The sequence below is a fragment of the Spermophilus citellus genome (assembly GCF_964194105.1).
Source record: "Spermophilus citellus genome assembly, chromosome: 8".
Taxonomy (NCBI): Eukaryota; Metazoa; Chordata; class Mammalia; order Rodentia; family Sciuridae; genus Spermophilus; species Spermophilus citellus.
Genome location: NC_138189.1, coordinates 56146503 through 56170332, shown reverse-complemented (window position 1 = coordinate 56170332; position 23830 = coordinate 56146503). Strand labels below are relative to the sequence as shown.

Genomic DNA, 23830 nt, shown 5'->3' with positions numbered 1-23830 from the left:
CCAAGGAGTTTTAGCATTACATAAAGAACACATTCTAAGGATCAGAGGTTTCTGGTAGAACTAAAGTCATTTCCATAACCAAATATGCCAAATAATTGCTAGCCAATTTCAAGTCTGGAAACAAGAAAAAAATAAAGAAATATTCATCTTCTGTCAAACCTTTGGTCATGGCTCACAGATTATTTTATATTCAATTGACAGTCATATGAATGCCATCTAGGGTCCTTGAAAATAGTACAAATGGCCTGGGAAACTGCATCAGGCATCCCAACTTAATTAAATTATGTGCTTTCCATACAATCCTAAACAGGAAGGTGATTTAAAATAGAAGAGTTCAAATGATAATAATGAAAGAAAAGACAATAGGAAAAATGTAATCGATAAATCATTAAATGAGATTTCAGTATATACGTAAAAATCAAGCTTATTTCCTCACACTACATTACATTCCTTTTAATGCAGTATGATAAACCATGCAAGATCACATTTTATTTCTAATAATTTTTCTAATTCTAGAAATATGACCAGCCAACAATATATCTGGAGATCTGTAATAATTGTTATATTATCTTAATTTCTCAAGAGAGAAGCCTTCTATAAATTTCTTAAACACAAACATATATAAAGAGAAAAGAAAAATAGAAATCAAACACTAATTTTTTTCTACATAAAGAAACTAAGCCTTCAAAAAATTCTTAGAAATACAAAGTTGCTTGGAAAACCGTGAAGTCAGAATGGAGGAAGACGTGAGGAGCAATTTTGCATTTTCCCACTCCAAAGCTTCTTTTACCACTACACAAAGATGATCATCTCAGCTTATTCACCAGATGATCTGATTTCAATATTTTAAAATGTATTTCACAGTCAGGGACCTTCATTTAGTTTTTAGGTGAACAAAAGAAAGTTAAATACCCACAAAATTATGAAAAGGGATATTTCATTTTAAATATGATAGGGATTATACTGGTAGACATAACTTCCTTTAAGTAAAGGAAGCACATCTTATAAATTTATCCTTACATGTGGTTACAGGTATTTTTAATATTTATAATTCTGAATTAATTAACTTAGGAATATTCTGGAGGCCTGTGTGTCTAGATATACTAAATCAAATAAAACATCTCCATGAGACTTCACACTAGTGTCAATATTATCAACTATCAATTCTCATTTACGTGAGGGACCAGAGGGTTTGAAATACAGCCAACACCTCATTTCTTTTACTGTCCTTTCAGACCCCAGAATCTTACCTGTCTTATTAGCAGGCCTAACTCCAGAAGTAAAGATAAATATCAAATTATCAAGGCCTTACCACAAACAGGTACTGTTCTTAACATATACTACAGCATTTGATTTCCCACAAGTACCTGAAGAAATCAGTACTATTGTTATGCTGATTTTACAGATGAGGGACACAGGGATGTCAAATGAATTGTCCAAGACCACAATCATTAAGTGGCAAAGCTATGATGATCGTCAAGTCCCATGCCAGAGCCCAAATACTGAACCACTACATGATGTGTCTCTGATAGATAACTATATAATAAATAAAAAAACCAAATCAATCAGAATCAAAAACCTATCTTTTTTAGTAATAATCAAAATAAATGAGAACTTCATGGGTGAAATGGTTCAACCTCTGATTTCAATGAGATTCATGGATTATATACAAATCCCAAGCCATTTATTCAATCCAAGGATCTCAGTTAATTGGGTGTTGTTGGTTCAATCTTCCTTGTTTATCTTCTAATACATATGCCAAGACTAAATATTTTTTAATTTTTTACTGATTTTTTAAATGTGACATCAGAATGCATTACAATTTACATTACACATATAGAGCACAATTTTTCATATCTCTGGTTATATATAAAGTATATTCATACCAATTCATGTCTTCATACATGTACTTTGGATAATGATGTCCATCACATTCCACCATCATTGCTAACCCCTGACAACTCCCTTCCCCTCCCACCCCTCTGCCCTATCTAGAGTTTGTCTCTTCCTCCCATCCAAGTCTAAATATTTTTACCAAGCAATTCACCCAGCTCTAAACACTTCTGAACTCCATTTGATTGTACCGTTTTATTTATTTGCAATAACCAGTCTTCAGATTTCTGAAATTGATCAAAATTCTCTAAATTGTAGGCTTCTTTTTAGAAAAGCCTAAGTAAGGTTCAGGCATTATAAGTTAATGATTCTTAACCTTTGGGAGCCACAGAACTTTTGAAAATCTAATGAAAGCTGTGTATTCTAACCACAAGGTAAAAAAAAATGGATATATGAGTATAATTAAAATATAATTTCATAGTATTATTGAACTTCCATACCCTAAAGACCAACCATGAACTTCAAGAAAAGTCCTAAGCCTAACTTTTTAGGCTTCTTGTTTTGCATATCTACTGGTTCTCTTCTACTGAAGTACTCCTATACTTATCAAGTTTCTGGAAGCCTAATGAATTATAGTCTTGATCTTTTGTAAAATTTCTCAAAAAACATAATCTTATTTATAAAAATAAAATGATACAATTTTTTAGGACAACAGCTATATTGCTTTATAGAAAGCACAGTAGGAGTCAAAGAATATTTCTACCTCCTATATGATGAATTCTATCAAAAATTAGTGAGCAACTTTCCACAAATATGTCATCAAAGGACCTCACATCTAAAAGCTGGCTAAATTACAAATGCACACACACCTTCTTCAGATCTGATAGTAAGAAAGTCTCGTGACTGATTGTAGTTGAGATAAACCTGATTGTTACCTTTCCAAATTTAATGTACTGTGGTTAAATAGCCATGTTTGCGGTTTGACTGCATCATTGCACTTTTCTGATCTTTCCGATAATATTAGATTTTTTTAGAAGTGATGTCCTGGAGCTGATAGGTTTTCATTTCCTGCTGATATTTTATTTTACTACTTGAAGGACATTACATAAACATTCTTAAGGGAAAGTAGTCCATATTAAACATTAAATGTTTTATATATGTCAAAGATTTAGCAATATCAAGAATACTTTGCCTGCATTCCATATATATGCAATATGTACATATATGAGATACATATGTATATATAAATATCCATATGGATATGTGTGTGTGTGTGTGTGTGTGTGTACACTCCAGACAATGGACACAGAGTGTGTGCATGTAAAGGTGTTTGTGTGTGTCTGTGTGTGTATGCACACAAATTCTGTGTATATTATCTAGGGGTTCGTGGGCCTCCCTGAAGCCCAGTTGTGAGCCCCAAGACCTCAAGATTAATAACCTATGCCTATGTTCAGTAAACAAGTGTGAGCCAACATTTCTATGATTTCTAGGACTTCACCTCCTTAGAATGACAAAGAAGTCTAATTCTGCTCTGCCTTCAAAGGTGTTAATCATACTCAAAGAAACTCAGCATTCATTTGAAATAATTACCACAGCATTCTCTTTGTTATCTGGTGAGCTACTCAAAGCATAAAGGGATTAACTGCTCTCAAAGTAAGGTCCTGGCTCTTTTCTGTTTCAAAGGCTGAGAACCTGAGGGATGGATGGCCTTCGGAGTCTGCCACAGTGACTTCACTCTGAATCTCTCCAGAGAGCTAATCAGTAGACATCCTGACGCTGGCAACACAAACAAGCCAGGCATTAGTCTGGCTAATGTAGGTACTGTCTGGTAGGACACAGTCACTGCTCATCTTGTAAATTCTGACCCTCCTGCCTTCCTCGAGACCCTTGGCCTGCACTCATGGCCTCTCTTCTCAAACTCCTTTAACGTGTATCAACTCCAGTGTTACATCTGGTTGCTTTATTCTACGGTTAATGAATACAGGGTGCAGTTGGATAGGAGGGATAACTTCTAATGTTCTATAGCACAGTAGAGTAACTGCAGTTGACAAGAATTAACTGTATATTTCAATATAGGTAATAGAGAGGATTTTTAATTTTCTCAACACAAAAAAAATGAGTGAGGTGTTGGACATGCCCATTACCCTGATCTGATCATTACATACTGTATACATGTATTGAAATATCACTCTATGCCCCATAAGTATTTATAATTATTATGTGTCAATTTTAAATTTCTAAATAAAAATAAATTAATCTCTTTCATAGCCTTTCTTGTTATCTAATTGTTTAATATAAGTTCATCATCGATATATGCCATATAGCTCAAATCATCTGTCATACGCTATTAAACATACATACAGTCTACATTCATTGTTCCTCAGACTCCAAGATTAAGTTAGAGCTACAAACACTACTTTTTGAAAGATTCGTTTCTTTAATTTATTAAAGGCATTTTTGAAATGTGACTTTTGGTCACTTAGAGTTGCTCTTCATAGTTCTACAAAGTTTCCCAAATTCTGGATCTAACAGGTAAGAAGAATCTATACTAATTGCAAATACTATATTTACCAATATTCTCTATTCCAATTTTTAAAAAAACTAGCATTTCAAAATGATGAGCAGGCAAAAGTGAGATGAAAGTGAAATCCATCTGGAAACAAGAAGAAAAGAAAATTTTCAAGATTTCAACATCCTTGGTTACTTTTCCCCTGACCCTGTGATTGGAAACCAGGACAACACTGAAAGAGCAGGTCACCTTGGAAAGCAAAGACACCTCTAAAAATAAAAATCAGCATTTCCAGGTTCTGCCATAATGGTTTCCGGGTACACAGAAAGACATGCCTGCTATTCTAACCCCACATGGGGGTTGTGGCAATTAATTATTCAATATTTGGAAAGTGCTTTGAAGATAAGATGCTAAGTGCTAAAAATCACCATCAATTTTCAGCAAACCACATTTAAAGTGAACTCACCAGGTTTATTGTTGGAAACTGAACCATTAGTATAAGTCCATATTTTCTTTTTCCATTTCATTTAGACCATTAGACCAAATAGCCCACACCCATATGGGACTCTCCTTCACTTTTGGTCAATCTTTAAGGGTCTTGTGGGTAAAACACTAGTGTTTGATTTTTGAAGAAAATGAAAATTCTTTTTTTTTTTATTTTTTTTAGTTGTAGATGAACACAATATCTTTATTTATTTATTTTTATGTGGTGCTGAGGATGGAATCCAGTGCCTCACACATGCGAGGCAGGCACTCTACCACTGAGCTACAGCCCCAACCCAGAAAATATAAATTCTAATAATGTGGTTTTTCTGGAATTAATATAGAGTTTGCTTATTAGTTGCCCTTCCTCTTCTGCATATTATTTAAGTTATATAATAAACAGCGACTTTACTAAACACTTCATTCGTACAACTTTCTAAGTAGTTAAAATCCAGTTTATATTTAAGCAAACATTATTTTATGTGTCCACGCCTGCTTAACATGTACAAGTTTAAATGAACAATCTAAGAACTAATTACACTTTATACTCTAAATGAAAGTAACAAGCTACTCATAAACATAAAAAATGCTTGAATAGACAAATTTTTCGTATCTGTAATATATTCTATTTTGCATATATTTATTTTAACCCATAACTATGGCCTAAGATTAAGAATTTTTTCTTACCAAGTATAACTAAAGCCCATATAAAAACCCACTTGCATTCATGGAAGGAAGAAAAGGAAGGAAGGAAAGACAGGAGAATGGAAGGATGGAAGGATGGAAGGAAAGAAAAGATAAAGGCATTAGGCAAACCCAATGCAAAGCTGTAACTATGGTCCACCTGGGATTGGATACAGAGTAGAAATCATTCTCTCCTATGTTCATTTTGAAGACAATAAATAACTCTGTTCAAAATACTAGTTTTTATTTCATACTTCCTACACAGTGAAAGATCATCTATACAAATGTCATAATTACGTGGTTTTGAGAATTAAAAGGTATCCTGACATAATCTTCTTGGACATGGACTTGTTTCCCATCAGATCAGAGTCAACATTTTTCTAAAAAGAGGGTTTATTATTCTAATCCCCAATATGAAACTTTAAAAGTCGTCTTTGCTTTTAGAAAGGTTTTGTTACATGATGAATGATGAGTTTTTACCACTCATCATACTTAAACATGAATACATTTTTACACATCTCTTGGTGAATCTTCAATATTTTACTCCTCCCAAGCCCTCTCCCCAATCAAATGTGGAAGAGAAATCTCAAATGTGTTAGACATTCCTATTCTCAATAGGAAAAAAAAATTGCTGGATGCTCAAGTAAGATTTCCATTAGATTCCTGACTTACATGACTATGGAATTCTGCACAGAATCCACAAAAGACTACTCAACTCAAAAATAGAGTAAATGTCAAAGAGGGTTAAGCTAAGATAAAATTTCTCATTGACTCAGTTTGATGTTTAATACAATCCTCATCTTCTAAATATTGTTGTATAATAAATATGAAGATACAATATTTTTCATGATTCAGTTCTAACATGCTCATTTCTTTAAAAGAAATTAAGCACAAGTAAATGAAATTAAAACTAAGGAGAAAAATGTATTCAAGGAAGGCCTTTTAAAAAACTCTTTCAGAGGAGGTGTCATTACTTTTCCACTCTGCTGGCTAGAGTGTGCCAATAATGGATATTGGTACAAACATCAGGAATATGCACTCTGTTATAAAATGCTTTTGACATGTTTCTTAACTATCTCTAATGGAAACAGTACAATTAAATAGTCCTTTAAAAACAAATATGCTATGCTTACCTTATTGGGAAGAAGTCATTTCAAATAAAGCATTTTGCACCCATTCAAATATGAAGGAGACAAAAGTTGTCCAAGGAAATTAGCCACGTCCTCAAGTGAATAAGAAATGAATTGGCAGAGGCTGAACCTCCATGAGAACATTACTTTGAATCAAAACCAAATTTCTAAAACACTCCAGGTGATCTGCTTTATAGTTATGGAAGTTAAATACTGAAACATTGAAAAGAATTATTCTGGAATGTTTAAGAAGAGAAGCAATTTAATTAAGTGACAATGTTGTCTTTATTGATTTTATGTGGTCATGTTTAGATCAAGAACTAGAGAGGTAGGTAAGGCACAGACCAAGACTATAATGACCTTTGTCACTGGACTCCACAACCTGAGGAGGAGTTCCTTTCATGGAGCCTCATCTCAGCTCAACAGCAGCAAATGGACTGACTCCATGTCAACTGGGGAGTTACTATCTATATTTCTTTGAGAGACTAAGAACTCACACACACACACACACACACACACACACACACATATATCCCCAAAGATCCCATTCTTTGTAAATCTAAATCCTCCTTTAACTTTCATCATCAGTAATTTTTTATTATTCCTTGTGCATCTTTCCAGTAAAAATTTAAAATGTAGGGGTTGGGGTTGTGGCTCAGTGGTAGAGCACTTGCCTAGCACTTACAAGGCCCTGGGCTCGATCCTCAGCACCACATAAAAAAATAAACAAACAAATAAATATATTAAAAATTTATTTAAAAAAATAAAAATGTAAATAGTATTAAAACACATAATACATTATTTCTTGTTAATATAATATCAGGTGTTTTGCTCTTATAAAGAAAATCAGAAAAAAATAACAATGAGAGCATTAGCTTTCAAACTTATAAAAGAGCCACATTATAAGGAAAAGGCAGGAGTGATAAAGTCTGGCATGGTCTTAAAAACTAACACCTAACTTACACATACTATGTACTCTGCATTTTTCTAAGCATTAGCTGCTTCACTTACTAAAGTCCTAGGAATTAAATGAGGCAGGTTCGGATGAAGAACTGAGGCCCACAGTCACCAGTCACGAGGCACTACATATCTGGATGCTGTGCAGTGTTGCCCTGATCTCCCCTCCAGAACTCAGGTGCTTCCCTGGATGGTATGCATTCTGGCTGAGCTCAGACTTGCTCTATAAATTACCTTAGTCAAAGAGTCATCTGACCTGAGGTCACACCCCCTGGCCAAAGGCAACCCACACTGTTTGATGTGGGGTATAGGTGGGGCAACTCAAGGGTCTCCCCCAGCTCCAGAGCACCTGGTGGGATCAACTGAGGTCTCAATTGCTATTGTCTCACATTCCCCTTTCTCTGGGCCCAATCCAACTTTCTTCACTTCTCCACTGGTATTGTTCCTCCACACAAGTCCCAATAAACTTCCTGTACAATCTCAGAAAGCACTTCACAGAGAAACCAGCCTAAGTCAGTGAGTGATAAGAGCAGGATTCAAGCCCAGACCCTCTACCTTCATGGTCCATGCTCTTAACCAGGGAAACACCAACACCCACTGAGGAGTCAGAAAACAACTCTGACAGGCCTCAAAAGCCTGGGGCTACAAAGAGGTCTTAGTAACAATAACAAATTTGCTGCATGACCAATGGATCCCAGCAACCTCCTCAGTCCCTCACATGTGCCTGGGGTCTATCAGCTGTACTCAATACCCATCCTTTCATGGCCTTCTACTCAGGCATCTTGATTGATGGCATGGACCACTTAAAATGCCACATTCCTGCCCAGGATACATTTATCCACTCTTTTGTTTATCGTTTGTGTTGTAAAGAGGGTGTCATTGCTGTGCTTACAGTGATTAAGGCATAACAATATGGGACATGTACAGTGAAAACAGCATCATGCATCTTCAGTCCTGAGATCCTCTCTGAATATGTAATAAAGATCAAGACAGATGAACAAAAGAAAAAATTACATCCAATATGTCATTAAGACAGGAGATGAGTGTGTGCAATTCATTTTGAAATGATGTACATCAAAAAATGTTTTAAGAGAATTTTAGTTTGGACACTTAATTAGGTAAGTTTCAATAATCAGAAAATTCTACTAAAGCAAATACTTCATCCTTCATTGCAAATAAACATCCCACTCCGGCAATTTAAGCAGACAAGTTCACAATTTCCCATAATCAGGCTCCTCAAAATATGATTTCCCCTTCTTTAATTCCACAGATTCTTCCTGGTACCAACAGCCCCAGTGCAGGCACTCACATCATCCCTCACTGAACCCTGAACCACAGGGTTCCATTAGATCCCATATCCGTAGACAACCACCTTAGAAGTGAATCCTTCACTTTGTACACAAGATGAAGACGTTATTCCTCCAGATTCTAACTCAAGCAGTAAACTGTTTGAAGCCTGACCACATGCTCTAATCTTTTTCATGCTACTCTGGTTTTTATATAAAAGACACTATATTGCTCATATGCTGAGTCCATCCATCACAGAAGCAAAAGCTGCAGGCCAAATGGGAATATATAGCACTGGACTCTCCAAGCCTTCTGTTTAATTTGTGAACATAGTATTACATGGGAGAACGTTATACAACACAATGATTTTTAAACCTGTACCAAATAAAACATTTCATTTTTCTGGGAAACCAGACATTTCAGATTAGCAGGATTATCTCAAATGAACCCAGAAACAAAAGTACTGGTTTCAATCCAGAAATAATATCCGATCTCACTTTATCGGTACCAAGGTGGACTTGATTCAGAGAAATTTTACAAGGTGGTTTAAGTGCTCATTTAATAACCTCAAGGGTAATTATGCATATTCACTAGTGGAGCTGGTCAAGGTCAAGAGCTAAGACTTACTGGAGCAAGTAACCTCTTCAGGAACTGTCATGTGGGGTCAGACTCACAATCTTCTAGACCAATATTCAGTGACATCTGATAGCAATATCAATTGACAGGAAATTCTCTACCAAACAATAAATGACTTGAACAATGCTCTGTGAAAAGAGAATAACCCTGTGTAAAAAGACCCAGACAAAGAGAGAACAGCAACCAAAAGATTAAGTCTATTTATCAAATATGTCCATCTTCTTTTTTAAATTGTATAAATATGTAATTCACCTAAAGATTTACTCTGGACCATCTGTTGAAGAAGCCAGTTTCTCTTCTCAGGGTGAAAAGCAGCTGAAATAAATACCAACTATGTAAACTTAAACTTTTCTATTTATGCTAAACCTAATTCTCTCAGTTATAAGTGGTATTCCTTGTTCTGACATTCTTGGATCTGCAGGAAATATTCATGATATTGTAGGCTTCAGTGAATCTCCCTTCAGATTTCAGACATCCTTGTTCAAGACCATAAGCATTCACATGGCTCTCTATTATTCTACAAAAAAAAAAAATCTCCTCTATATTTATGATGTGCAGTGTGCTTTTCAAGATCTTTCCAATTATGTCTATCTTGAGGTGCAGGCCCAAACTTTCAAGGTTCAAACACCTAGACCAACCTGAACTTAAAGTTCAAACTCCTGGACAAACATACTCATAGCCTTTAAAAACCCCTATTAAGAAATATAATTGAACTCAAGAATGTGTTTGAGTGTAATATAACTCAATGAAACATTTAAATGTCATTGAAAATATTATTACATATGTAATATATAAAACACCTATTCTAAAACATCTCAATATATCATATATTCACATATATTTTGTTAGGCAAATTAATATACACCTAACAGAGATATATCATACGACAATATTCTCTCAACTGTATATAAAATCCATTATTATCACTGTGCACTAACATCTGTACTATAAAAGAGTTCCCTCACTCAATAATATTTGTAGCATGTCTTCCAAAGACTTTATGGGAACAACATCTGGATTTAAAACCCCTAGTTCAATATGATCAATATAAAAAATAAGGGGCTAGAGTTGTGACTCAGTGGTAGAGCACTTGCCTGGCATATGTGAGGCCCTGGGTTTGATCCTCAGCACCACATATTAATTAAAGATTCACTGGCAACTAAAAAAATGTTAATAATAATTTGCATGCAGCAACACCAAATTCACATGTTTGTGAATTTGGTAAATGACCAAAGTGAATGACTCCTCTTTGCCTTCCACATGAGCATCTTTTCAAATGACACAAACAGTAGGAAAGTCAAATTCTGCAGTCTTTAAATCATTGTTTCATATATATACATATATAAATATGCATACACATATGTACATATACATACATATATGAATCATGGGTTATGTAAGTATGTTTATATATGTACTTAGTGATTAATGAATAAGTACAAGTATTTCTTCAGAGATAACATATAATCTATATAAATCTATATAATTATATAATGTATATAAATCTTTTTAGGTAAAGCCTTTTAGGAATCTTAAAAGTGCTATCCATTGGGGGAAGCTGGGTAAAGGGTATGAAAAAAATTCTACACTGTATTTTTACTATTTCCTGTGAATCTATAGCTATTTCAAAAATAGATTTCTTTAAAAAACTGCTACCAACTCATTTTTAGTCTTAAGTAAATAAATTAAGTACAATTATGTCCAATTTTGAGAACAAGTAAAATACAGTCATATCAAAATAGGTTAATTTATCTAGGGAACTCTAACATACCACAAACTCTAATAACAAAGTTCCTCCCAAAAGTTACTGGATTCTAAACTTCATTGCATCAAATTTCACAAGAAATGTTTGAAAGTCCTGAGAGCAATGATCCACAGCTACCACACCAGGGGATCACAGCCAGAAGAAGTCAAGTTAAGATAAAGCTGGGTGAGATAAATGGGCATCTCTGATTGGTCTGTCATGATTTTTAAAGTGACTACATATCATTCCATTAAGTATTTTGTGCTATAGAATATGCTGGCCACTGTGAAGACCACAAAAGAGAAGCTCACGAAAATTGAGGACCCACACAGTACAGGAGGCCAACATGAACACGTGAAATAGTTAAAGGGCAGCGCAAAGCAGTAAGCACTAAAGTGATCAATTATAGTACGGAATCCACTGCCTAAAGTTTTGGCAGCAAAAACATTTCAGTGCTTGAACTATATTTTCTTCTGATGTTTTTGGACGAATGCTTTTGTTTCATTTCTTAATGCATTTTTCAAGGGAAATTATCTGATCTCATTTATCTAAATCGTTTGAGACATTTCCTATCCGCCTTCTCTCCTTTCCCTGGCAAAGAAGCTCAACTTGTAAAAGTGCAAACGTGTGAGCTGTGTGTTTCTGCTTAATCTGTTAATGCTCAGCAATTTTCTAAAGGCGATTGTAATCAGTACTTTAGCAAACTCCCTACCATGAGGCCCTATTCTCTGCTAACATCATGAATGCTCATCTCACATTCCTAAGGACACAGTCTCCAGAGGTCAAAGGAATGAAGGAATTTGCAGAGCAGTTCAGCTGCGATGTCCTGCTGCAGCTGCAGTCATGCCACACATGACGGAAGGGTCTCAGAGGTGTAGGCATCAACACTCAAGGTTCCATTAAACTTTCAATCCAACCGATAGCCTCCCTGAGTCCTTGCATGCTTCACCAAGTAACAGTTTCAGGACTTCATTCTCAGTTCATCTGGGATGGAGGGTGCAAAACCCTGATTTAGGTACACTAGTTATATTCCAAAAGGCCTTATAAACAACAGATTTCCATGCTGAAGAGCACAAGAAATGAAAGAGCTAATCCTGTTCCTTTTTGATATCAGTTCAGATACTATAATTGATATGATCCTACTCTTTCAACAATTATCTTTCCCTAAATCCATAATACCATTTTTTTTAAGTCTTATGGGCTGAATGGACACCAAAATGAGAAGCCTCGTTTCTAGCCTTAAATAAAGCAATATCCAGACATGCCTGGGTGCATTTGTTTTTAAATGACCCAGTTTAACTTCTTGAAGGAATGTAATCACCCAGAACAAAAGATGAGGTTTTTCTGAAAGTCACTATTTTAAAAATAGTAGTCTAACAAGACTCACCATAATTGCCCTTTGTATTTATTTCAATTTTCCATAGCATTATGTCTGTAACAGAAAACAAAGCCTGTCTGCTATACCAGATGATTCCATTTTCCACTACATCAGCTACATTTGGGTCAAGCCCACAAGAGGTACACTACCTAAAACATAAATGACCGTCTACCATGTTGTCTGACATGTTATCCTGAAGGAACATGTTCAGTCCCTGGATACCACAAAATAGTTGTACTCAAATGATGAGAGAAAATTAACCATCGGCTCTATAAGTAAATAAATACATAAACAGCTCAAATACAAAAAAAAAAAAAGATATCAGTCTTTGGGTAAGAAAATCTAATTAGATTTCCACATAAAAATCCAAGTTCCTTTTACCACAAGTCTGGTTTTGCAAGAATAGTTGTTATTGTTTAAAAAAGCACCATGTAAATCTCCAAAAGAAAAATAATATAAATTTTAATTCTATTTAATTTTTAAATAAAATTAATATGCCATTTAATCATTTTTTAGATAAAGAAAAACAGCATCACAGAGTCAAGCCAATAGCTGAGAAATAGACCTTTCAAAGGGTTAAAATGGTTGACTCGAACAAATGTTTGTAACGGAGTATGCTGCCCATTTATTTTCATATTATAATCAACATATCTGAGAAATGCCTTACGCATCCTAAACTGGAAAGGCTCTATTCGAGCTTCAGTTTTCAGCTATTATTCATCCTTAAAAGTTCAATTCTAGATGAAACATGGTTTCCAAGGTATCAGCACCGAAGAACCCACCACAACATTTTAACTCTGGAAATTTGTTGGCCAGAATTCTCATTATAGAAGCTAAAAATATTCAGCATGTAGGCTTTGGGGGATCACCCATGGAGTGAAGAGCAGTGTAATCATTTTCAAGGGTTCTCCAGGTCTGGCGTGTGTTACTTGGGGGCACAGATTTAATATGAACTATATAGTGAAATGGGTGATCTCAAACTGCTGGCTATTAGACTCAATTTCTCAATCTAATGTTTGATAAGCCCTGTTCCCTACTCAATTTTAGCAATAAAAAAGTACAAGTCCTAGAGGAGGGAAAAATGGAAAACACAGTTTGAGTCACTCCGACTAAGAGCTTTTAAGAAAGATGCTTAAATGAGTTGTTCATTCATTCAGCCCACGAACATCTACTAGTATGCCAGGAACTGTTCTCAGTGGTGGCACAATTCAACCCAAGAAAAAAAGAATGGTGTAGAATCCAACAATAATAATAACTACCATATGTATAGCTGTTTACAGTTATAAACAAGGTTTTATAAGGATCACCACTGGTCCCTTGTAACTCCTTTGTGAATTAGATTTTACCAATATTTTAATAATGAAAAATACAAATACAGATGATTTTTTTTAAATCAACTAGTAAAATAAAAGAGCTGGATCTTCAATGCACATACCCTCCAAATGCAAATCTCCATCAGTCATTGTGCATACAACATTACAAGATGCTCTACTTTTGTATTAAGCACAAGGACTTATTGTCTGGGTTTTGTTGTTGTTGTTTTGTTTTGTTTTGTTTTGTTTTGTTTTTTGAGTTATGTTAAAGCTTTTTTGTAGATTTTCAACTTTTAAAGGACAGGGTTTCATAGATCTAGACTATGACAGTTACAAGTTCAAATGTTTCTAATCTCTTTACTCACTTATTAGATGGAAGCAATGGTGAATGAGTTTGCCTGTTAGCTGAGTTTTCTAAATAAACAAGAGAAATTAACTCCTTGGGTATTAAAACCTTCCTTACTTGGGATAAAATATTGGACAAAAACTTTATGAGCAAAAAACCTGAATGACTTACACAAAGAATATAACCAATAAACATTTGAAATGGTAACATGAAAATGCAAGTTAAAATCAGCATCAGCAGAGTAGATAGAACAAGTAGATCAGGAGGAGGAAGAAGCAGAGGAAAGGGAAGGTACCAGGGAAGGAGGCTGATCCAATTATGTCAAGTACATGCACAAATATGGCACAATGAACCCCACTTTTAGGTATCATTATGATGCACCAATAAAAGAGGAAAAAAAGAATGTGATACAACTATACATATACCAGTATAGCTAAAATTAAAAAGAAAATACCAAGTGTTTGTTAAGGAGACAGACAAAACTCTTTATACAATGCTGATAGGAGTGTGAATTTGTACCAACTTTGAATAAAGATGCCATCTACTAAAACTGACGCAGCAGTTCAACTCACAGCACACACAACTGAACTTCTCACATGTTTACTAAGAGACATACACAAGAATGTGCACAGCAGCATAATTTCTAACAGCCCAAATCTGGAAACAACCTATAGGTCCATCAAGAATGAAATGGATAAATACATTGTGGAATTCTCATAAGGTGAAACAAGATAGAGCAATAAGAATAAATTTTATGAGACTCCTCCTGGTTGCTTCAAACCATTGCTTCACAGAAAACCAGGATGAGTCTCACACACATAACGTTTACCAAAAGAAGATGGATACAAGAATTTATACAATGTGATTCACTGATATCTGTTCAGTAACAGATAAAAGTAACCGATAGTCTCAGAAGTCTGAAGTTACCTTGGGGGAACTAATGACTTGCAGGGGAAGTGGAGAGGAAGCTTCTGATGCTGGCAATGGCTTAACATCATGGTCTTGGTGCTGGTTATATTGATATATTCACTCACGTATATCACTGAGCTGTTTACTGATGACTTAATGACATTTGCAATTTTCTGAATGTATTTCAATAAAAAAACTTAAACTAGGGCTAGGGATGTGGCTCAGTGGTAAAGTGCTTGCCTAGCATGTATGAGGCCCTGGGTTCAATCCCCAGCACCCCAAAAATAAAAAATAAATAAATAGGAAGGAGGGAGGGAGGAAGAATAGAAAGGAGAAAGGAAGGGAGAAAACAGTAAAGTAGTGCTATCAGTTCTACACCTAAATAGTCCTTAACCACCCCACTTTAGTTCTTTACTTCTGTTTCCAGTACTTTGTCTAACTCTTCCCTTTCTACCAAGCTGTCCTATGGCTCTTTCAATGTTTTCCAACTATCTACCAAATCAGCCCATTTCTGTCTTCCACTTTGCAATGACTGTTTACTATGAGAGCAGAGACCCTATTATCTATCCTATTAGAATTTATGTGTGTTAAGATTAAGCAGACACTGAGAAATCTCCTAAGAGTGAAGTGAGTCCTCTTTAATGTATGTCCCTTTTTTGCCCTCTATTTTGCCTGCTTGGAGATTTTTTACTGAAGAATATGTTAAATAAATGCTTTACGAGATCCTATTAGTGACTGCTAGATCTCCAGGATGAAGATAGAATTAACCAACCCAGAAGCCCAGGTCCCTCAAGTGTACTTATTTGCAAATAGTATAGAGGAGAAGATTATTCAGTGAGTACATTAACAAAAACATAAAGAAACTGGCTGGGGTTGTGGCTCAGTCGTACAGCATGTGCCTATCATGATTAAGGCACTGGGTTCTGTCCCTAGCACCACATAAAAAAAACTAAATAAACAAAATAAAAGTATTGTGTCCATCTATAACTAAAATATATTGTTTAAAAAAAGTAAAGAAACTAACAACTGAAGACATTATGAGCAGCTTTTCTAGTTGTGTCACAGAACACAACAGTTTTAAACATAGTAATCCCCTTCTCAGTTTGCATTTTTAATCATTTTTATTTTTTTTTAAAAACCCAAAAGTATAATATTTATGTAGAGTTTTTTTTAAGGTTTCTAAGATAGAAATTCAAGTTAATTGAGAAAATCCTTTTTCAACACAATTATCCACAAAGGAGAAAAAATCCAAAATATAAGTTGGTGGTTATTTATTTCCTTTAATATCCTAATTTCATATAACTGTTTCTTGTGTTAATTCTACATAAAAAAAAAACACTATTAGTTCTCAAGATTGGAGCTAATATTGGTATACACAAACTGAAAAATATTTACTAACTAGCAAAATACCCTCGTCATTCCAGAATCTGAAATAAAGTCAAGGCAAGTGGGCGCTGCTACTGAGTGGAATGAACAGAGGGGAATGGAGACCATAACTTTACAACATGATAAACTTTTATTTTCTTGAGTGTTTTCTGCTGTGACTAAATGGACATTTGTCCATTTCATGACACTCATTCAATAATTATGTATCACTAGTCAAAATTTAACACATCCTTTTTTATATCCACCAATAATTTTCTCTTAAGTTCAAGAAAAGCAAACAAAGTTCTCTGTGCCTTAATTTCCTCATCTTCTTACTACACATAATAACCCCTTGCATCTAGTCCATTGTCAAGAAAGAAGAACAAGATTTTGGTTCATGCAAACAACTCCAGATGAGCATGGTTTCACCATTACTATTTCTACCACACGTTTTTGAATACATAACTTAGTTCAGAGGTAAGTAAGACAATATATTAAGAGTAAAATTATAAACATAATGAAGAAGACCAGAAAAAAGTTTTCTCTCTTATTTGCCACAGCAGATTAAACAAAACCATCACCATTTATGCCTTCATCATCTCTCTGATGCCTGTTTGAAATGCCATTGCACTGAGACTAGAGAAATACACAAAATTCATTGCCTCAAAATCATCATGACAATAGCAAGTATGCCTTGAGCTAAAATAAAACTGACCACCTGTACTAATTTGTGTGTGTGTGAGTGTATGTGTAAATGCACATTAGGCAGAACAAATGAGCAAAAGGGAATCCATCTCTACTACTGTAAAAATAACTAAAGGCAATCATTACTAAGGATATGAAATACCTTCATGTTAGGACAGTAGCATATTTTCCAATTGGTGACATATCATATCAAGTGTTTAAATACTGGAAGAAAGGCAATATGTATTTGTAATTCAGCTTAGACCAGACCTTATATGAAAAAAATTATTCTCCTCTTCCCCTACAAAAAACATTCCTATGAATGCAAAAGTCTTAAGTAAGGTCTACTTTTGTAGTCTCACTAACTTCTTGGATGTTCCATAACTACCCATTTTGCTAAATAATTCCCTATAAATTTCATAAATTATAAGTCATCCTAGGAAACAGCATCAACTGTGGTCTGTGTTCTGCTTCTAGCTTCCTTTGTACTGCTTCCTTTCATTTAGCCATCAAAAAAAAAAAAAAAAACCTTCTTAGAAAGTTTGATCATCATCAGATTTTCCTCTTCTCAGTCTGTTCTTCCCAATCCCAACCTTATTACCTATCAACTCCTGTTTTAGAGTTTATTCCTATTGTATAAAATGAACACAAAGAAACTTCAAGTAACAAGCTGATGATGAGCCTCATCACATTTCAGTCTGGTGAATTCTCTTAGGACTCCTCTCCCCTAACAGTAGTAGTCCTCCTGGACTGCAGCGCCCTCAGAGGCAGGCAGAGAAACCTGATTATCTCGATGATTCACCAGCTAACGTGTGTATTTCCTTTCCTTAAGTGCTGTTTTCCTTTAAGATGTAAGCTATGGCCAGACTATCTTGCTTGCTATCAGAATAAGGGATCAGAACCTCAAAATTGTACTTGCCAGAGCTCAGTAAAAAATGAGATTACTACCAAGGCATGCTGAATGTTGTCCCAAAGGTTACCTGATGTCTATCCCATTTTTTCCTCTAAATACAATTGCCTTTCACAAGATATTTTTGTAAATCCAAAAAATAATGACACTAACATTTAAAGTTATTTTATGGTGACAAAGGAACTTTAAAAATATATCACTAGAAGATAAAGAGTACAATCGGATTGGCTAAAATTATATATATATCTCCCCAAAACAGCAATGACACCTCATTTGAAAAAAACAAAAAACTCATTTTTAGAAGCACTCAACCACAAATTGTTAAGGGTTTCTTTAGAAGTTTTCTCAAACATACCTAGAACTATCAAAATATTCCATCTTATCCTTCCCACCTCTACCCCTATAAATGCCCTACAACTCAATCAACAGTTCATAAAAGTACTATTTTCCCATCTCTATCTATACATGCAAAAGTTTTATGTCATTTTACCTAGACACTCTAAAGTTAAAACAACTCAGATGCAAGAATTAACAGAGACCAGAATCTTATCACTACTTTTAACTTTAAAATGAAAGTAAAAGTTTTTTCTCAGTAATGAAAGCTATAGAAAAATAAAGACACACTTCCTTTGAATGAAGTTATACTAGTACCCTCAATCTAACTACAAAATGACCATGAAATTATTTAAATGTTAATAGGATAGATGCAAGGAGGAATTCTTAGAAACAATTTCAAAAGACATTACATTGGCCAAAAAAAAAAAAAAAAAAAAAGCCTGTAAATACTGCCCTGCATGGAAGACTCTATTCAAAGTCAGAATGAAAATAAACCCTAATAGGCAAAATACACTTTAATTCAGGTACTATTCCAACTGTAAATCTCAGATACAAAAAGGAGGGAGGAGGAAGTACAGTACAATGCAGTGCCTCTTAGGAAAAAGCAGTTCCAGAGTTGAGACAAAGTGTGTTTAGTACAGTCCAGTGTCCATGACTTCTAATTAGGAGCAACTTTCTCCAGCACAGATGTGAAAATGGGAGAAGTGGGAGGGTAATTCAAAGTGCTTACTGAGCTTCAGTCCAGACTGGAAAATTTGCTGCAGGCAATTGTGCTAAGGTAGGGCCTTGAGAAGGAATAAAGGGTAGAAAAAAGTTTTACAAAGAACTGATAAATGCTCTACAATGTTGGTATAGAAGTATAACTGCTTTCTTCTACATCTTTCATAAGTTCAGGATTTTTCTTTTGTTCTTTTAAGAACTTTTTCCTTTGTAGTGCTTGCTGCAGATTGCTGATGTAGTTCCCAATTCCTGCCTTCCTTTAGTGACTATTACTAATAGACTGCCAAAGGCTGAGTGAAATGCACTTAAGAAGAAAGAAATCACCTATCTTTGCCAAGATGCACATGCTGCCCAGTACCTGAGGAAGAGCTCTGCTGTCGCTGGCCAAGAGAAATGCCAGTTTAACCTCTGCCTCCTCCTTCCAAATCCATTGCAAATAAATGTGTATGTGCCACTTGCAGAGAATCTGCCTGACTCACCCCCACTGTCTTCAGCGTGCCAGAGATGTGAATGCTCGGTACAGGAGTGGTCAGTGAAGTGGGGGCCGCGGCCTCGGTAGCACTGAGTTCCCCAGGCTTCCCCCTCTGATGTGTCTGGGTATGTGTCCCCCGCCCTCAGGCAGGTGCCTGGCCGCACTGCGACCACCCAGGCTCACGGGAACACACGTGTCACCGCGTCCGAGCCAGCCTGCCGCGCACACTGGCTCCACAATCCTAGTAACAACATCCAGTTATGCGGAGGGGGCTAGGCGGTGGGAGGGAACAAGACCACCACAACTCTTCCCGTAAACGCTAAGAATCGGGGGGAAAAGTACTTTTCCGCGGAAGCAGCCTGCACACGTCTCGGGAGCCCAACCCAGTGGATGCCCGGCCCGCAACTGACCTCTCTCTCCTCCCCCGAGCGCGCCGAGGCCGCCTGAGCGCCCTCCAGGACCGGCCCTCAGACCCCCGCTTGCCACCGTGGTGAGGCTGGGGACTTGGCCGACCCACCCGCGGTTGCTCCGGCAGGGTACTTACCTCCTGGGATCCGGCTTCCGTCGCTCCTCCAGTTTGGCGGCGGAGTGTGTGGCTGCAGCGGCCGCCGCCGCCGCCGCCGCCGCCGCCGCCGCTTTCGCTGCCACCACGGCCGCTGCCGCCACCAAAGCGCTGCCCGGCACGCCGCCGGGGTTGGAGGCTGGGGGCCCGCGGGGTCCTGGGAGGCGTGGGCCCGGCGCGCAGCGGCGCAGAGCCGGGGGAAGTTGTCGGTGCGAGGCACTGAGCGATCGGGACGCGAGTCACCCGCTCCCAAGTAGTCACAACTTTGCCGCCTGGGTGGGTGCGCGCTCTGGGGCAGAGAGAGGTGAGCGCGACAGAGCGGGGCGAGGGCGCTGAAGCGGGAGGGTCTTCGAAGCAAGCTCCGCTAGAACCTGAACCTCCCGGGAGGAAGCGGGAGAAGGTGGCGCGGGGGGGAATGTCTACACGGCCCGCGTGGTGCGCGGCGAGTGAGGGTGTAAGGGCGCGGGCGTCTACTCTACTTTGCCTCCTGCAGCTCCTGCATATTTATAGGAATCTCCGATGTAACTGCCAGTAGCTAACACTGCAGCAGAGGTGCCCAGTCCGGGCGCCCCTCGGCAACAAACCGGGAATCCGGGAAGGCGGCAGCGACTGTGCCGCGAGCGCGAGCCCGCGATCCATATTTAAAGCCGCGAGTGGCCTCGGCCGGCCCCCTGCCCTGCCCTCGCTCGCTCCCGCCCGCTCCCGCCCGCCTGGCCCCCACCTCTCCCAGCCGCCGCTCGGCGTCAGCCGCCTGGGCATCCGCGGCGGCTGGGAGGGGCCTCGCGCTGCGCCGCCTCCGCTGGGGGCTCGGGCTCTGCGCGCCGCGTCCGCCAGCAAAGGACAGAGCACTGGGGTCGCGACCGGCCGCCCTCGCCTCCCTGGGTTCCTTCCCCCGAGACCTTAGCAGGCTGCTAGGTCCGTCGTACTTTTGAGCCCTACTCCAAAGAGTTCCCTGCTGGGGAGAGCCTGAAGTTGCAAGCATTTCCCAGCCCCAGATCATTCTTGAAGCTACTTTATAAAACTTGAAGTGTATTGGAAGGTAGAGTACTGCCAGCACCCAGTATAGGCAACATTAAATCTTCAGCAAAGGATGTCTGGGCACATCGCGGTTCTCAGGCTTGACCTTCGTTTATGTCACTAATTGCTTCTGTCTTCTTCTGGAGTTAGGATTCCTAACACTCTTAGTCATCCAAGGGGGGGTTCTTGAAATTTCAAAATGATCATGACTATTTACTCTGTTCTCAAGTCCAATTAATGAGATTTAAGTACTCTTTGCCAAGCAAATAATAATAATATCATATCAGTGACCCAGCACCATTATGATCAGTTAAGTAAGCCATTAAGATATGAACAGACGGTTGGGCTTGGGTGGTGGCTCCGTGGTAGAGCACTTGCCTAGCACGTGTGAGGCACTGGATTCGATCCTCAGCACCACATAAAAATAAATAAATAAAATAAAGGTATTTCAAAAGAGATGAACAGACTGGCAACACAGACACAATCTAATGTTCTGAAAACTGCTACAAAGTAGCCAGTTAATGGATTTGAGCCACAATGTATGATTCAAGTGCATATGAATTTTCTATTAATGCACATTATATATGTTTGGAGGTCACTGATCAAACCGCACTTTCAATTGTAGCCACCAAAACACATAAAGCCCAAGAAAAATAATTTTCCATACTGACTAGCTGCTCCTGGTTCCAAAACTTTCTTCAATACAAAACTATAGATAGTAAGACGCGGGGAGGGAAATATTGGGGATAGAAGAGAAGTAAATTTAAGGAAGAGATTTTTTTTTCAATATATCAAACTGGAAGAGATCCATGATGCCTCAAAAGGGCTTCAGAAGCAGATTTAAAGTTCTTAGTTTTCAAAAACCTATATGTTTAAAATCCCTAATCAATGCTTCAAAAATACTAGGAAACACTAAGCTGCCTGATGTCTGAAATTAAAATGCACTTATGTCATATGTTGAGCTGTTGTCACATCTGAATCACATATATGTTCCCACATTCTACATTTCCCACTGCAGTGACATGGGAAATTCAAAACGCAAGATAAAAGAAAATTGAGCTTTAAAACTTTCCCTTAAGTCATTTTCTTTTCTTTCCAGACTACTGTTAAAATTAACTGTCATTTCCTGGACACAGTTAGTAAGAATCAGCAACCCCAAAGTAAGTTCACAGGCAAAAAGAAATCACTTTTGTATTAAGAATTTGCCACTGCTATTAAGAAGTTTTTCACACTGTGGATTATGTATTTCAACATAGCTGGCAATTTCTCATTATAATCTTGAACCAGCCATGAATAGTAAGCTTTGGTGACTGTTTGAGAAAGGAAAAGTCCAAGAAACACATTTTCCATGCATTCTGCTGCAAAATCTGTCAAAATGTCTTCAAACAAACTGGATAGGTAACACTTGGGAGGCATTTCACTATCAAGATTGGCAAGATTTTACCCTGAAAGGGGTACATAGTTGGTGAAGTAGGATGGGAAGAAAAGAGAATGAGGGCATTCTGGAGGGAGATTTGCAATGGGTCTTAAATTAATAAGGAAAAGAGTTGTCTTTGGCAAAGATCCAGAAACCTCTGTTATCGGTCTCACTACTTGATGTTTGCTATCCCACAATTAAAAGAGCATGTTTCATTTCCTTTCCTATTGATTATTGCTCAGTAATTGAGTTACATGTGTTTTTCCTTTGAAAGGTAATTGATTAACTTTTCCTGTTAACTCTGCATGTGGCCACCTTTCCTTTTGCTTTTCCAGGTGAGAACAATGAATCCCAAGATTCCTTTTTTTTTTTTTCCACCAACCCTAAAACCTGTGCTATGGACTTTGAGTCTCATAAGTCCAAAGAAAGACTTATTTGTTCTTTTTGTTTAGGAATTCACACCGGTTGATGACAAAAAGAATGAACAGAAAATATTGATGGCAGTAGAAAAAACAGCTTATAAGTAACCTTTACTAACAATGGTTTGTTTACTTTTTAATCAATAACTCTCTGTGCTTAATGACTTTCTGCAGTACCCACCTACTATTTAGCTTATTAATCAAGTTTCTTTCCTATCTTCCAAAGTCCTAATAGGCACCTAAGGAAAACAGAAAGAACCTTTGGTTCAGTAACAAGCACCATCTAGTGGCAGCCAGTGATGAAGCCTCTTGACAACAGAGCTCCAACTAGACTGACTAAAGTTTTTTCATAGGTATCAAAAGCATTCTTGGTCTCATATAAACATGGTATTCTATGACTCTAAAACAAGAATGTTGTATGTAGTAAAATAACACAACTCATAAACTCTGTATTGATTATTTAACAAATGTAGGGTGTAGCTCTGAACTGCAGATAGGATTATTATTACAAACATTTCTCAATATTTGTGTGGTTTTTAAATAGGTCCTTAAAAACTTTTGCATTTAAGTTTCCTCATTACATAAAATAAGAAGAGCAATGGTTTGTAACTAAATAATTATATGTGTAAAGCACTTTGTTCAACATATAGCAAAACCCATAAACACACCTATTATATTTGAATGGTTTTTTCATTATTCTGTTTTATGAGGACAAAAAG

General features: G+C 37.2%; 1 protein-coding gene across 2 annotated transcripts in view; it reads right to left on the bottom strand.

The window, feature by feature from the left end:
• Positions 1–20962, bottom strand: part of SLC4A4 (solute carrier family 4 member 4) — a gene marked incomplete at its 5' end in the record, with an annotated part of 343701 nt that extends 322739 nt beyond the window's left edge. The window contains one exon of one of the 2 annotated variants that reach the window (XM_081303368.1): positions 20241–20962. The remainder of the gene's footprint in view (positions 1–20240) is intronic. The other variant, XM_081303374.1, reaches the window with a different exon arrangement.
• Between the last annotated feature and the right edge of the window lie 2868 nt (positions 20963–23830).